We start from the raw sequence: 16,021 nt of genomic DNA, 5'->3' as shown, positions 1-16,021 counted from the left end.
TACGCTTCTCTCCTCTCCTTTCCTCTCCTACTCTTCTCTCCTCTCCTTTCCTCTCCTACTCTTCTCTCCTCTCCTTTCCTCTCCTACTCTTCTCTCCTCTCCTCTCCTACTCTTCTCTCCTCTCCTCTCCTACTCTTCTCTCCTCTCCTCTCCTACTCTTCTCTCCTCTCCTACTCTTCTCTACTCTCCTCTCCTCTCCTACTCTTCTCTACTCTCCTCTCCTCTCCTACTCTTCTCTCCTCTCCTACTCTTCTCTCCTCTCCTCTCCTCTCCTACTCTTCTCTCCTCTCCTACTCTTCTCTCCTCTCCTACTCTTCTCTCCTCTCCTACTCTTCTCTCCTCTCCTCTCCTACTCTTCTCTCCTCTCCTCTCCTCTCCTACTCTTCTCTCCTCTCCTCTCCTACTCTTCTCTCCTCTCCTCTCCTCTCCTACTCTTCTCTCCTCTCCTTTCCTCTCCTACTCTTCTCTCCTCTCCTTTCCTCTCCTACTCTTCTCTCCTCTCCTACTCTTCTCTCCTCTCCTTTCCTCTCCTACTCTTCTCTCCTCTCCTCTCCTACTCTTCTCTCCTCTCATACTCTTCTCTACTCTCCTCTCCTCTCCTCTCCTACGCTTCTCTACTCTCCTCTCCTACGCTTCTCTCCTCTCCTCTCCTACTCTTCTCTCCTCTCCTCTCCTACTCTTCTCTCCTCTCCTACTCCCCTCCACTCTTCTCTTCCTCTCCTACTCCCCTCCCCTCCACTCTTCTCTCCTCTCCCGAGGGGAGGGGAGAGGGGGGGGAGGAAGAGAGAGAAAGAGGAGAGGGGGGAGGAAGAGAGAGAAGGAGAGGGGGGGAGGGAATATGAGATAGGGGAACTCTCCTACTCCCCTCCCCTCCACTCTTCTCTCCTACTCCCCTCTTCTCTCCTCTCCTACTCCCCTCCCCTCCACTCTTCTCTCCTCCCCTCTCCCGAGGGGAGGGGAGAGAAGAGGACAGGGGGGGAGGAAGAGAAAGAGGAGAGGGGGGGAGAAGAGAGAAGGAGAGGGGGGAGGAAGAGAGGAGGAGAGGGGGGGGAGGAAGAGAGAGGAGGAGAGGGGGGAGGAAGAGAGAGAAGGAGGAGAGGGGGGGAAGAGAGGGGGGAGAGGAGGAGAGGGAATATGAGATAGGGGAACTCTCCTACTCCCCTCCACTCTTCTCTCCTCTCCTACTCCCCTCCTCTCCTACTACCCTTTTCTCTCCTCTCCTACTCCCCTCCACTCTTCTCTCCTCTCCTCTCCTACTCCCCTCTCCTCCTCCCCTCTCCTCTCCTCTCCTACTCCCCTCTTCTCTCCTCTCCTACTCCCCTCCACTCTTCTCTCCTCTCCTACTCCCCTCCACTCTTCTCTCCTCTCCTACTCCCCTCCACTCTTCTCTCCTCTCCTACTCCCCTCCACTCTCCTCTCCTACTCCCCTCCACTCTTCTCTCCTCTCCTACTCCCCTCCACTCTTCTCTCCTCTCCTACTCCCCTCCACTCTTCTCTCCTCTCCTACTCCCCTCCACTCTTCTCTCCTCTCCTACTCCCCTCCACTCTTCTCTCCTCTCCCAATCCCCTCCACTCTTCTCTCCTACTCCCACTCCCCTCCACTCTTCTCTCCTACTCCCACTCCCCTCTCCTCTCCTCTCCTACTCCCCTCTTCTCTCCTCTCCTACTCCCCTCCATTCTTCTCTCCTCTCCTACTCCCCTCCACTCTTCTCTCCTCTCCTACTCCCCCTCCTCTCTCCTCTCCCCTACTCCCCTCCCCTCCTCCTCTTCTCTCCCACTCCCCTCCCCTCTTCTCTCCTACTCCTCTCCCCTCCACTCTTTCTCTCCTACTCCCCTCCCCTCCACTCTTCTCTCCTACTCCCCTCCCCTCCACTCTTCTCTCCTACTCCCCTCCCCTCCACTCTTCTCTCCTACTCCCGTCCTCTCCCACTACCCTCTTCTCTCCTTTCCTACTCCCCTCCCCTCCACTCTTCTCTCCTACTCCCACTCCACTCTTCTCTCCTACTCCCACTCCACTCTTCTCTCCTACTCCCACTCCACTCTTCTCTCCTACTCCCACTCCACTCTTCTCTCCTACTCCCACTCCACTCTTCTCTCCCACTCCCCTCCACTCTTCTCTTCTCTCCCACTCCCCTCCTCCTCTTCTCTCCCACTCCCCTCCTCCTCTTCTCTCCCACTCCCCTCCTCCTCTTCTCTCCCACTCCCCTCCTCCTCTTCTCTCCCACTCCCCTCCTCCTCTTCTCTCCCACTCCCCTCCCCTCTTCTCTCCTACTCCTCTCCCGAGGGGAGAGGGGGGGGAGGGAGAGAAAGGAGGAGAGGGGGGAGGAAGAGAGAGAAGGAGGAGAGGGGGGAGGAAGAGAGAGAAGGAGGAGAGGGGGGAGGAAGAGAGAGAGAAGGAGGAGAGTGGAGGGAGGAAGAGAGAGAGAAGGAGGAGAGGGGAGGGAGGAAGAGAGAGAGAAGGAGGAGAGGGGTGAGGGAATATGAGGTAGGGGAACTCTCCTACTCCCCTCCACTCTCCTCTCCTACTCCCCTCCACTCTCCTCTCCTACTCCCCTCCACTCTCCTCTCCTACTCCCCTCCACTCTCCTCTCCTACTCCCCTCCACTCTCCTCTCCTACTCCCCTCCACTCTCCTCTCCTACTCCCCTCCACTCTCCTCTCCTACTCCCCTCCACTCTTCTCTCCTCTCCTACTCCCCTCCACTCTTCTCTCCTCTCCTACTCCCCTCCACTCTTCTCTCCTCTCCTACTCCCCTCCACTCTTCTCTCCTACTCCCACTCCCCTCCACTCTTCTCTCCTCTCCTACTCCCCTCCACTCTTCTCTCCTCTCCTACTCCCCTCCACTCTTCTCTCCTCTCCTACTCCCCTCCACTCTTCTCTCCTCTCCTACTCCCCTCCACTCTTCTCTCCTCTCCTACTCCCCTCCACTCTTCTCTCCTCTCCTACTCCCCTCCACTCTTCTCTCCTCTCCTACTCCCCTCCACTCTTCTCTCCTCTCCTACTCCCCTCCACTCTTCTCTCCTACTCCCCTCCACTCTTCTCTCCTACTCCCCTCCACTCTTCTCTCCTACTCCCCTCCACTCTTCTCTCCTACTCCCCTCCACTCTTCTCTCCTACTCCCCTCCACTCTTCTCTCCTACTCCCCTCCACTCTTCTCTCCTACTCCCCTCCACTCTTCTCTACTCTCCTCTCCCGAGGGGAGGGTAGAGAAGAGGAGAGGGGGGAGGAAGAGAGAGAAGGAGGAGAGGGGGGAGGAAGAGAGAGAAGGAGGAAGAGAGAGAAGGAGGAGAGGGGAGGGAGGAAGAGAGAGAGAAGGAGGAGAGGGGAGGGAGGAAGAGAGAGAGAAGGAGGAGAGGGGAGGGAGGAAGAGAGAGAGAAGGAGGAGAGGGGAGGGAGGAAGAGAGGAGAGGGGAGGGAGGAAGAGAGAGAAGGAGAGGGGAGGGAGGAAGAGAGAGAGAAGGAGGAGAGGGGAGGGAGGAAGAGAGAGAGAAGGAGGAGAGGGGAGGGAGGAAGAGAGAGAGAAGGAGGAGAGGGGAGGGAGGAAGAGAGAGAGAAGGAGGAGAGGGGAGGGAGGAAGAGAGAGAGAAGGAGGAGAGGGGAGGGAGGGAGGAAGAGAGAGAGAAGGAGGAGAGGGGAGGGAGGGAGGAAGAGAGAGAGAAGGAGGAGAGGGGAGGGAGGAAGAGAGAGAGAAGGAGGAGAGGGGAGGGAGGAAGAGAGAGAAGGAGGAGGAGAGGGGGGAGGAAGAGAGAGGAGGAGGAGAGGGGAGAGAGAGAGAAGGAGGAGAGGGGAGAGAGAGAGAAGGAGGAGAGGGGAGGGAGGAAGAGAGAGAGAAGGAGGAGAGGGGAGGGAGGAAGAGAGAGAGAAGGAGGAGAGGGGAGGGAGGAAGAGAGAGAGAAGGAGGAGAGGGGGGAGGAAGAGAGAGGAGGAGAGGGGGGAGGAAGAGAGAGGAGGAGAGGGGTGGGAGGAAGAGAGAGAGAAGGAGGAGAGGGGAGGGAGGAAGAGAGAGTGAAGGAGGAGAGGGGTGGGAGGATGAGAGAGAGAAGGAGGAGAGGGGAAGAGAGAGAGAAGGAGGAGAGGGGAGGGAGGAAGAGAGAGAGAAGGAGGAGAGGGGTGGGAGGAAGTGAGAGAGAAGGAGGAAGAGAGAGAAGGAGGAGAGGGGGGAGGAAGAGAGAGAAGGAGGAGAGGGGGGAGGAAGAGAGAGAAGGAGGAGAGGGAATATGAGGTAGGGGCACTCTCCTCTACGCCCCTCCACTCATCTCTCCTCTCCTACTCCCCTCCACTCATCTCTCCTCTCCTACTCCCCGCCCACTCATCTCTCCTCTCCTACTCCCCTCCACTCATCTCCTCCTCTCCTACTCCCCCTCCACTCTCCTCTCCTACTCCCCCTCCACTCATCTCTTCTCTCCGACTCCCCTCCACTCATCTCTACTCTCCTTCTCCCCTACACTCTTCTCTCCTCTCCTTCTCCACTCCACTCATCTCTCCTCTCCTACTCCTCCTCCTCTCATCTCTCCTCTCCTACTCCCCTCCACTCAACACTCCTCTCCTACTCCCCTCCATCATCTCTCCTCTCCTACTCCCCCCTCCCATCATCTCTCCTCTCCAACTCCCCTCTCCTCCACTCCTCTCCTCTCCTACTCCCCCTCCACTCATCTCTCCCTCACCTACTCCCCTCCACTCATCTCTCCTCTCCTACTCCCCTCCACTCTTCTCTCCTCTCCTACTCCCCTCCACTCTTCTCTCCTCTCCAACTCCCCTCCACTCTTCTCTCCTCACCAACTCCCCTCCACTCATCTCCTCCTCTCCTACTCCCCTCCACTCATCTCTCCTCTCCTACCCCCTCCACTCATCTCTCCTCTCCTACACCCCTCCACTCATCTCTCCTCTCCTACTCCCCGCCACTCATCTCTCCTCTCCTACTCCCCTCCACTCATCTCTCCTCTCCCTCCCCTCCACTCATCTCTCCTCTCCTACTCCCCTCCACTCTCTCTCCCTCTCCTACTCCCCTCCACTCAACTCTTCTCTCCTACTCCCCTCCACTCACCTCTCCTACTCCCCTCCACTCTACTCTCCTACTCCCCTCCACTCATCTCTCCTCTCCTACTCCCCTCCACTCATCTCTCCTCTCCTACTCCCTCCACTCATCTCTCCTCTCCTACTCCCCCGCCACTCATCTCTCCTCTCCTACTTCCCCCCTCCACTCATCTCTCCTCTCGCCTCTCCCCCTCCACTCATCTCTCCTCTCCTACTCCCCTCCACTCATCTCTCCTCTCCTACTCCCCTCCCCTCCTCTCTTCTCTCCTACTCCCCCTCCCCTCCTCTCTGTCTCTCCTACTTCCCCCTCCCCTCCTCTCTTCTCTCCTACTCCCCTCCCCCTCCTCTCTTCTCCTCCCTACTCCCCTCGCCCTCTTCTCTTCTCTCCTACTCCCCCTCCCCCTCTTCTCTCCTACTCCCCTCCACTCTTCTCTCCTCTCCTACTCCCCTCCACTCAACTCTACTCTCCTACTCCCCTCCACTCATCTCTCTCTCCTCTCCTACTCCCCTCCACTCAACTCTCTTCTCCTACTCCCCTCCACTCATCTCTCCTCTCCTACGCCCCCTCGCACCTCATCTCTCCTCTCCTACTCCCCTCCACTCATCCTCTCCTCTCCTACTCCCCTCCACTCATCTCTCCTCTCCTACTCCCACCCCGCTCCTCTCTTCTCGCCTACTCCCCTCCCCTCCTCTCTTCTCTCCTACTCCCCTCCCCTCCTCCTCTTCTCTCCCACTCCCCTCCCCTCTTCTCTCCCACTCCCCTCCCCTTCTCTCCCACTCCCCTCCCCTCTTCTCTCCGACTCCCCTCTCCTCTTCTCTCCTACTCCCCTCCACTCTCCTCTCCTCTCCTACTCCCCTCTCCTCTCCTCTCCTACTCCCCTCCACTCTCCTCTCCTACTCCCCTCCACTCCCCTCCACTCTCCTACTCCCCTCCACTCTTCTCTCCTACTCCCCTCCACTCTTCTCACCACTCCTACTCCCCTCCACTCTTCTCACCTCTCCGACTCCCCTCCACACATCTCTCCTCTCCCACTCCCCTCCACTCATCTCTCCTCTCCCAATCCCCTCCACTCATCTCCTTCTCTCCTACTCCCCTCCCCCTCCTCTCTTCTCTCCTACTCCCCTCCCCTCCTCTCGTTCTCTCACTACTCCCCTCCCCTCCTCCTCTCTTCCTCTCCTACTTCCCCTCCCCTCCTCTCTTCTCTCCAACTCCCCTCCCCTCTTCGCTCCTACACCCACCTCCCCTCTTCTCCTCCTACTCCCCTCCCCTCTCTCTCCTACTCCCCTCCACTCATCTCTCCTCTCCTACTCCCCTCCACTCATCTCTCCTCTCCTACTCCCCTCCACTCATCTCTCCTCTCCCTACTCCCCTCCACTCATCTCTCCTCTCCTACTCCCCTCCACTCATCTCTCCTCTCCTACTCCCCTCCACTCATCTCTCCTCTCCCTACTCCCCCTCCACTCATCTCTCCTCTCCTACTCCCCTCCTCTCTTCTCTCCTCTCCTACGCCCCTCCACTCATCTCTCCTCTCCTACTCCCCACCCCTCCACTCACTCGCCTCCTACCTACTCCCCTCCACTCATCTCTCCTCTCCTACTCCCCTCCACTCATCTCTCCTCTCCTACTCCCCTCCACTCATTCTCTTCTCTCCTCCTCCCCTCACCTCCTCTCTTCTCTCCTACGACTCCCCTCCACTCATCTCTCCTCTCCTACTCCCCTCCCCTCCCCTCTTCTCTCCTACTCCCCTCCCCTTCTCCCCCACTCCCCTCCCCTCTTCTCTCCCACTCCCCTCCCCTCTTCTCCTCCTACTCCCTCATCTCTCCCTACTCCCCTCCACTCATCTCTCCTCTCTTACTCCCCTCCACACATACCACCTCTCCTACGCCCCTCCACTCATCTCTCCTCTCCTACTCTCCCCTCCACTCATCTCTCGGGGGGGGGGGGGGGGGGGTCTCTCCTACTTCCCCTCCCCCTCATCTCTCCTCTCCTACTCCCCACCCCTCATCTCTTCTCTCCTACTCCCCTCCCCTCATCTCTTCTCTCCTACTCCCCTCCCCTCATCTCTTCTCTCCTACTCCGCTCCCCTCATCTCTTCTCTCCTACTCCCCTCCCCTCATCTCTTCTCTCCTACGCCCCTCCCCTCCCTCTCTCTCTTCTCTCCTCTACTCCCACTCCCCTCCTCCTCTTCTCTCCCACTCCCCTCCTCCTCTTCTCTCCCACTCCCCTCCTCCTCTTCTCTCCCACTCCCCTCCTCCTCTTCTCTCCCACTCCCCTCCTTCTCTTCTCTCCTACTCCTCTCCCCTCCTCTCTTCTCTCCTCCCCTCCCCTCCTCTCTTCTCTCCTCCCCTCCCCTCCCCTCCCTTCTCTCCCACTCCCCTCCCCTCCTCCTCTCTTCTCTCCTACTCCCCCCTCCCCTCTTTCTCTCCTACTACCCCTCCCCTCTCTTCTCTCCTACTCCCCTCCCCTCTTCTCTCCTACTCCCCTCCCCTCTCCTCTCCCCTCTTCTCTCCTCTCCTCTCATCCCCTCTTCTCTCCTCTCCTCATCCCCTCTTCTCTCCTCTCCCTCTCCCCTCTTCCCCTCCTCTCCTCTCTCCCCTCTTCTCCTCCTCTCCTACTCCCCTCCCCTCCTCTCTTCTCTCTCTCCTACTCCCCTCCCCTCCTCTCTTCTCTCCTACTCCCCTCCCCTCCTCTCTTCTCTCCTATTCCCCTCCCCTCCGCCTCTTCTCGCCCCCTCCCCTCCTCCTCTTCTCTCCCACTCCCCTCCTCCTCTTCTCTCCCACTCCCCTCCTCCTCTTCTCTCCCACTCCCCTCCTCCTCTTCTCTCCCACTCCCCTCCTCCTCTTCTCTCCCACTCCCCTCCTCCTCTTCTCTCCCACTCCCCTCCTCCTCTTCTCTCCCACTCCCCTCCACTCTCTTCTCCTACTCCCCTCCACTCTTCTTTCCTACTCCCTTCCACTCTTCTCTCCTACTCCCTTCCACTCTTCTCTCCTACTCCCTTCCACTCTTCTCTCCTACTCCCTTCCACTCCTCTCTCCTACTCCCTTCCACTCCTCTCTCCTCTCCTCCCCTCCACTCCTCTCTCTCTCCTCCCCTCCACTCCTCTTCTCTCCTACTCCACTCTTCTCTCCTACTCCACTCCTCTCTCTCTTCTACTCCCCTCCCCTCCTCTCTTCTCCCCTCCTCTCCCCTCCCCTCCCCTCCTCCTCTTCTCTCCTCCCCTCCCCTCCCCTCCTCTCTCCTACTCCCCCTCCCCTCTTCTACTCCCCTCCACTCATCTCTCTCTCTCCTACTCCCTTCCACTCATCTCTCCTCTCCTACTCACCGCCTCCCTCCACTCATCTCTTCTCTCCTACTCCCCTCCCCTCTCCCGTTCTCTCCTACTCCCCTCCACTCTTCTCTCCTCTCCTACTCCCCTCCACTCTTCTCTCCTACTCCACTCTTCTCTCCTACTCCCCTCCACTCTTCTCTCCTACTCCCCTCCACTCTTCTCTCCTACTCCCCTCTCCTCTCCTACTCCCCTCTTCTCTCCTACTCCCCTCCACTCTCCTCTCCTCTCCTACTCCCCTCTCCTACTCCCCTCCACTCTTCTCTCCTCTCCTACTCCCCTCCCCTCATCTCTCCTCCTCTCCTACTCCCCTCCCCTCATCTCTTCTCTCCTACTTCCCCTCCCCTCATCTCTTCTCTCCTACTCCCCCTCCCCTCCGTCTCTTCTCTCCCACTCCCCTCCCCTCATCTCTCTTCTCTCCTACTCCCCTCCCCTCATCTCTTCTCTCCTACTCCCCTCCCCTCCTCTCTTCTCTCCTACTCCCCTCCCCTCCTCTCTTCTCTCCTACTCCCCTCCCCCTCCTCTCTTCTCATCCTACTCCCCGTCCCCTCCTCTCTTCTCTCCTACTACTCCCCTCCCCTCCTCTCTTCTCTCCTACTCCCCTCCCCTCCTCTCTTCTCTCCTACTCCCCCTCCCCTCCCTCTTCTCTCCTACTCCCCTCCCCTCCTCTCTTCTCTCCTACTCCCCTCCCCTCCTCGCTTCTCTCCTACTCCCCTCCCCTCCTCTCTTCTCTCCTACTCACCTCCCCTCTTCCTCCTACTCCCCTCCCCCCTCTACTCTCCTACTCCCCTCCCCTCTTCTCTCCTACTCCCCTCCCCTCTTCTCTCCTACTCCCTCCTCATCCTCTCCCCTCTCTCTCCTCTCCTCTCCCCCTCTCTCCTCTCCTCTCCCCTCTTCCTCTTTTCTCCCCTCCTCTCGCCTCCTCTTCTCTCATCTCCTCTCCCCTCTTCTCTCCTCTCCTACTCCCCCTCCCTCCTCTCTTCTCTCCTACTCCCCTCCCCTCCTCTCTCTCTTTTCTCTCCTCGTCCCCTCCCCCTCCTCTCTTCTCTCCTATTCCCCTCCCCTCCTCTCTTCTCCTCCTACTCCCCTCCCCTCCTCTCTTCTCTCCTACTCCCCTTCCCCCTCCTCTCTTCTCTCCTACTCCCCTCCCCTCCTCTCTTCTCTCCTACTCCCCTCCCCCTGCCTCTCTTCTCTCCTACTCCCCTCCCCTTCTCTCTATCTCCTACTCCCCTCCTCTCTTCTCTCCTACTCCCCTCCCTCTCCCTCTCTCCTACTCCCCCTCCCCTCTTCTCCTCCTACTACCCCTCCCCTCTTCTTTCCTTCTCCCCTCCCCTCCTCTTCTTTCCTTCTCCCCTCCACTCCTCTTCCTTCTCCCCTCCACTCCTCTTCCTTCTCCTTCTCCCCTCCACTCCTCTCGTTCTCTCCTACGTTTCCCCCTCCACTCCTCTCTTCTCTCCATCCCTAATCCCCCTCCACTCCTCTCTTCTCTCCTAATTCCCCTCCACTCCTCGTCGTCTCTCCTACGCTCCACTCCATCCTCGTCTCTCTTCCTACTCCACTCCGCGCGTTCTCTTCGAACTCCCCTCCCCCTCCTCTCGTTCTCTCCTACTCCCCTCCCGCCTCCTCCTGTCTCTCCTACTCCCCTCCCCTCCCCTCTCCCCTCGTCTCTCCTGACTTCCCCTCGCCCTCTTTCCTAACTACCCCGCTCCACTCTTTCTCTCCTCTCCCGAGGGGAGAGGGGGGGGAGGGAGAGAAGGAGGAGAGGGGGGAGGAAGAGAGAGAAGGAGGAGAGGGGGGAGGAAGAGAGAGAAGGAGGAGAGGGGGGAGGAAGAGAGAGAAGGAGGAGAGGGGGGAGGAAGAGAGAGAAGGAGGAGAGGGGGGAGGAAGAGAGAGAAGGAGGAGGAGAGGGGAGGGAGGAAGAGAGAGAGAAGGAGGAGAGGGGTGAGGGAATCTGAGGTAGGGGAACTCTCCTACTCCCCTCCACTCTTCTCTCCTACTCCCCTCCACTCTTCTCTCCCACTCCCCTCCTCCTCTTCTCTCCTCTCCTACTCCCCCCTCCACTCTGCTCTCCTCTCTCCTACTACCTCCCTCCACTCTTCTCTCCTCTCCTTACTCCCCTCCACTCTTCGTCTCCTCTCCTACTCCACCCCTCCACTCTTCTCTCCCTCTCCTACTCCCACTCCACTCTTCCTCTCACTCTCCTCTACTACGACCCCTCCCACTCCTTCTCTCCTCTCCTAACTCTCCCCTCCACTCTTTCTCTCCTCTTCCTACCTCCCCTCCACTCTTCCGCTCTCCTCTCACTACTCCCCTCCCACTCGTTCTCTCCTCTCCTTACTCCCCTCCTCTCTTCTCTCCTCTCGCCCTCCACTCTTCTCTCCTCTCCTATCTCCCCTCCACGCTTCTCTCTCTCCTAACTTCCCCTCCACAACTTCTCTCCTCTCCTACTCCCCTCCACTCTTCGCCCTCCTCTCCTACTACCCCCTCCACCTCCTTCTCTTCTCCTCTCACTACTCCCCTCCAACTCTTCTCAATCCTCCTTCCTTACTCCCCTCCACTCTTCTCCTCCCTCCGTCCTACTCCCCTCCACTCTTCCTCTCCCCTCTCCTACTCCCCCTTCCATCCTTCTCTTCTCTCCTCGTCCTACTCCCCTCCACTCTTCTCTCCTCTCCTACTCCCCTCCACTCGCCTCTCCTCCATACCCCTCTCTCTTCTCCCGCCCCTCCTACTCCCCTCACTCGCTTCTCTCCTCTCCTACTCCCCCTCCACTCTCCTCTCCTACTCCCCCTCCACTCTCCTCTCCTACTCCCCCTCCACTCTCCTCTCCTCTCCTACCTCCCCTCTCACATCTTCTCTCCTCTCCTACTAACCCCTCCACTCTTCTCTCCTACTCCTACTCCCCTCCACTCTACTCTCCTACTCCCACTTCCCACTCTTCTCTCCTCTCCTTACTCGCCCCCTCCACTCTTCTCATCCTCTCCTACTCCCCTCCACTCTGCCTCTCTCCTCTCCTACTCCCCTCCACGCGTTCTCAATCCTCTCCTACTTCCCCTCCACTCGTTCTCCTCCCTCTCCTACTCCCCTCCACCTTTCTCTCCTCTCCTACTCACTCCCCTCCAGCTGCTTCTCTCCTCTCCTACTCTCTCCCCTCGACACGCGTTCTCTCCTCTCCTACTCCCCTCCACTTCTTCTCTCCTCTCCTACTCCCTCGCCCCTCCACTCGTTCTCTCCTCTCCGCTACTCCCCTCCACTCTTCTCTTCCTCTCCACTACTCCCCCTCCACTCTTCTCTCTCTCTCCTCTACCTACTCCCCACGCACTCTTCTCCTCCTCTCCCTACTCCCCTCCACTCGTCTCTCCTCCTCCTACTCCCCCTCCACTCGTCTCCTCCGTCTCCTACTCCCCTCCACTCTTCTCTCCTACTCCCCTCCACTCGCCTCTCCTACTCCCACCCCACTCCTTCTCTCCTCTCCTACTCCCCCCCACTCTTCTCTCCTCTCCTACTCCCCCCCACTAGTTCTCCGCTTCCTACTCCCCTCCACTCTCTTCTCCTACTCCCCTCCACTCTTCTCTCCTACTCCCCCTCCCCTCTTCTCACCTACAGCCCCTCCCCTCATTCCTCTCCTACTCCCCTCCCCGCCTCTCTCCTACTGGCCCCCCCTCCCGCTCGCCGACGGCCCCTCCCCTCTCCGACTCCCCTCCCCTCCTCTCGCTACTCCCCTCCCCTCCTCTCTCCCTACTTCTCCCTCCTACTCCCCTCCCCCCCTCCATCGCCCTCTCCTTCTACTCCCCTCGCCGCTCATCTCTCACTACTCCCCTCCACTCCCTACCTAACCTTTTCACCTCCCCTCCTCGCTCCGACTACTCCCCTCCCCTTCTTCTGCTCCTAAGCCCCTCCCTCTTCTCTCCGCTCCCCGAGGGGGAGAGGAGAGGGGGGAGGAAGAGAGAGGAGGAGAGGGGGGAGGAAGAGAGAGAAGGAGGAGAGGGGGGAGGAAGAGAGAGGAGGAGAGGGGGGAGGAAGAGAGAGAAGGAGGAGAGGGGGGAGGAAGAGAGAGGAGGAGAGGGGGGAGGAAGAGAGAGAAGGAGGAGAGGGGGGAGGAAGAGAGAGAAGGAGGAGAGGGGGAGGAAGAGAGAGAAGGAGGAGAGGGGGGAGGAAGAGAGAGAAGGAGGAGAGGGGGAGGAAGAGAGAGAAGGAGGAGAGGGGGGAGGAAGAGAGAGGAGGAGAGGGGGGAGGAAGAGAGAGGAGGAGAGGGGAGAGAGAGAGAAGGACCTCCCTCCCTTCCCTCTCCCCCCTCCCTAAGGAACCACCTCCCTCCTTGGAGAGGGGAGAGAGAGAGAAAGAGGAGAGGGGGGAGAAGAGAGAGGAGGAGAGGGGGTAGGAAAGAAGCTGAAGGAGGAAAAAGCCCCCCTGAGGATCTCCCCCTCCCTCCCCTCTCCCCCTCCCTAGAGGGGGGAGGAAGAGAGAGAAGGAGGAGAGGGGGGAGGAAGAGAGAGAAGGAGGAGAGGGGGGAGGAAGAGAGAGGAGGAGAGGGGGGAGGAAGAGAGAGGAGGAGAGGGGGGAGGAAGAGAGAGAAGGAGGAGAGGGGGGAGGAAGAGGAGAAGGGGGAGGAAGAGAGAGAAGGGGGAAGAAGAGAGAGAAGGGGGAGGAAGAGAGAGAAGGAGGAGGAAGAGAGAGAAGGAGGAGGAAGAGAGAGAAGGAGGAGAGGGGGGAGGAAGAGAGAGAAGGAGGAGAGGGGGGAGGAAGAGAGAGAAGGAGGAGAGGGGGGAGGAAGAGAGAGAAGGAGGAGAGGGGGGAGGAAGAGAGAGAAGGAGGAGAGGGGGGAGGAGGAGAGAGAAGGGGGGAGGAAGAGAGAGGAGGAGGAGAGGGTGGAAGAAGAGAGAGAAGGAGGAGAGGGGGGAGGATAGAGAGAGAAGGAGGAGAGGGGGAGGAAGAGAGAGAAGGGGGAGAGGGGGGAGGAAGAGAGAGAGAAAAATGAGGGAGGGGGGAGAGGGGGGAGGAAGAGAGAGTGGGGGTGGAAAGAGAGAGTGGGGGAGGAAGAGAGAGAGAAGGAGGAGAGGGAAGAGAGAGAAGGAGGAGGGAAGAGAGAGAAAGGGGAGGAGAGGGGGGAGGAAGGAGAGAGAAGGGGAAGGAAGAGGGGGGAGGAAGAGAGGGCGGGAGGACGCAGGAGAGAGAGGAAGGAGGAGAGGCGGTGGAGAGGACAGAGAGAGAAGGAGGAGAGGGAGTGAAGAGAAGAGAGAGGAGGAGAGGGGGGTGGAAGAAGAGAGAAGCAGAGGAGAGGGGGGAGAATGAGTAGACGAAGGAGGAGAGGGGGAGGGTGAAGAGAGAGAAAGGAGGACGAGGGGGGGAGGAAGAGAGAGAAAGGAGGAGAGCGGGGAGGATGAGAGAGAAGAGATGAGGGGGAGGAAGAGAGAGAGGACGAGAGAGGGTGAGGGAAAGAGAGAGGAGGAGGAAGAGGGGGAGGGAAGAGAGAGTAGGAGGAAAGAGGGGGAGGCCGCCGACGCCGGACCCGGAGCCGCGGGGGGGAGTAGACGAGCGACTCCTGGCGGCGCGGGGGGCGGCCGCGCGCGCCCCCCCCGGCGGCCGAGGGGTGGCGGCCGCGCGCGCCCGAAGGCTGTCCGGTGGGGCGGGACCGCAGCTCGTCGGCGTAGACGGGTGGGCGGCCAGCTGCGCAGGCGGGGTCGGGTGTGCTGCCGAGGCCCCTAGGCTGACGGTACTGTGGGCGGCAGCGCGCGCTTCGATGGCGCCTTGCTGGGGTGCGGACCTCGTGGCCGGCTCCGCTGTGGTCTGGTTGCTGCTCGTTCCACAGCGCTTCAGGGGCCCTTCCTCCCCACCACACTCTCTCCACCTCCCCACGCACCCCCCACTCTCCCTCTATCTACACCCCTCCCCTCTTCTCTCCTACTCCACCTCCCACTCTTCTCTCTCACCTACTCCCCTCCACTCTTCTCTCCTACTCCCCTCCACTCATCTCTTCATCCTACTCACCCTTCACACCACCAAACTCCTTCTGTCCTCCTACTCTCCCCTCCACTTACTCTTCTCTCCTACTCCCCTACTCCCTCCTACTACTCTCTCTCCTACAAACACTAATACTTACGAACTCCCCTCCACGCTTACTCTCCTACTACCCCTCCACTCTTCTCCTATCCGACTCCCCCTCCATCTCTTCTCTCCTCTTCTCCCCGCCACTCGTCCTCTGGCTCTCTCTCCTACTCCCCTCCACTCTTCTCTCCTACTCCCTTCCACTCTTCTCTCCTACTCTCTTCCACTCTCCCACTCCCTTCCACTCTCCCGAGGGGAGGGTAGAGAAGAGGAGAGGGGGAGGAAGAGAGAGGAGGGGGAGGAAGAGAGAAGAGGAGGGAAACTCCTTCGCTTCCCACCTTACGCGCACTTCCTCTCCTCTACCTTCCCTCTCTTCTCCGGAGAGGGGAAGAGGGGGGAGGGAAATCCCTCTACTCAACCTCCTCCACCCTCTCACCTCTACTCCTCCTCCCACTCCCTTTATCTCTCCCACTTTCTCCCAACCTACCCCCCCTTCCCTCTTTCCCCCTCTTTTTCCCTCTTCCCTCTTCTCTTCTCGTCTTTTTCCTCTTCTCTTTCTCTCCCACTGCCCCCTCCTCTCCCCTCTCTCATCCTCAACCTACTTACTCCCCTCTCCCAGGGGAGGGGAGAAAAAGAGGAGAGTGGAAGGGAGGAAGAGAAAGTGGAGAGGGGGGGAGAAGGAGAGAGAGAGGGGAGGGGAATATGAGATAGGGGAACTCTCCTACTCCCCCCCCTCTCCCGAGGAGAGGAAGAGGGGGGGAGGGAATAGGGGAAAATAACTCCCTCCCTTTTTTTTATTGTTTTTTACCCCTCCTACTCCCCTCCACTCTTTTTTTTTGTTTTTTTTTTATGTTTTTCTCTCCTACTACTGTTTTTTTGCTCTCCTACTCCCCTCCACTCTTCTCTCCTACTCCCTTCCACTCTTCTCTCCTACTCCCTTCCACTCTTCTCTCCTCTCCTCCACTCTTCTCTCCTCTCCTCTCCCGAGGGGAGGGTAGAGAAGAGGAGAAGGGGGGGAGGAAGAGAGAGGGGGAGAGGGGGGAGGAAGAGAGAGAAGGAGGAGAGGAGGGAGGAAGAGAGAGGAGAGGGGGGGAGGGGAACTGTCCCCACTCCCCCTCCACGTCTTCCTCTCCCACTCCCCTCCACTCTCCTCTCCCGACTCCCCTCCTCCTCTTCTCTCCCACTCCCCTCCACCACATCTCTCCCACTACCCAACTCACTCCCCTCCTCAGAGTCCACTCTTCCTCCTATCAGCTACTCCCCTCCACTCTTCTCTCCTTCTCAGCCTACTAACTCTTCCCTCTAACTCCCGCCTGCTCCAACTCTTTACGCCAGTCCTTACTCCCCATCCCTCAACTCTCCTACCTCCCCTCTCACCGAGGGGAGGGGGGAGAAAAGTGGAGAGGAAGGGAAGAAGAGAGAGAAAGAGGAGAGGGGGGGGAGGAAAAGAGTGAGGGGGGGACTATGAGATAGGACCTCGCACTCCTCCTACTACTCCCCTCTCCCCGAGGAGAGTAGGGAGAGAGGAAGAGGGGGGGAGGGAATATTAGAGATAGGGGAACTCTCCTACTTTCCCCCCACTCTACTCTCCTTTCCCGAGGGGAGGGGAGAGGGGGAAAC

The sequence above is a fragment of the Oratosquilla oratoria genome, chromosome 12 (genome assembly GCF_046742065.1).
Source record: "Oratosquilla oratoria isolate Oo_2021 chromosome 12, ASM4674206v1, whole genome shotgun sequence".
Lineage (NCBI taxonomy): Eukaryota > Metazoa > Arthropoda > Malacostraca > Stomatopoda > Squillidae > Oratosquilla > Oratosquilla oratoria.
This window is presented reverse-complemented; position numbering follows the sequence as displayed.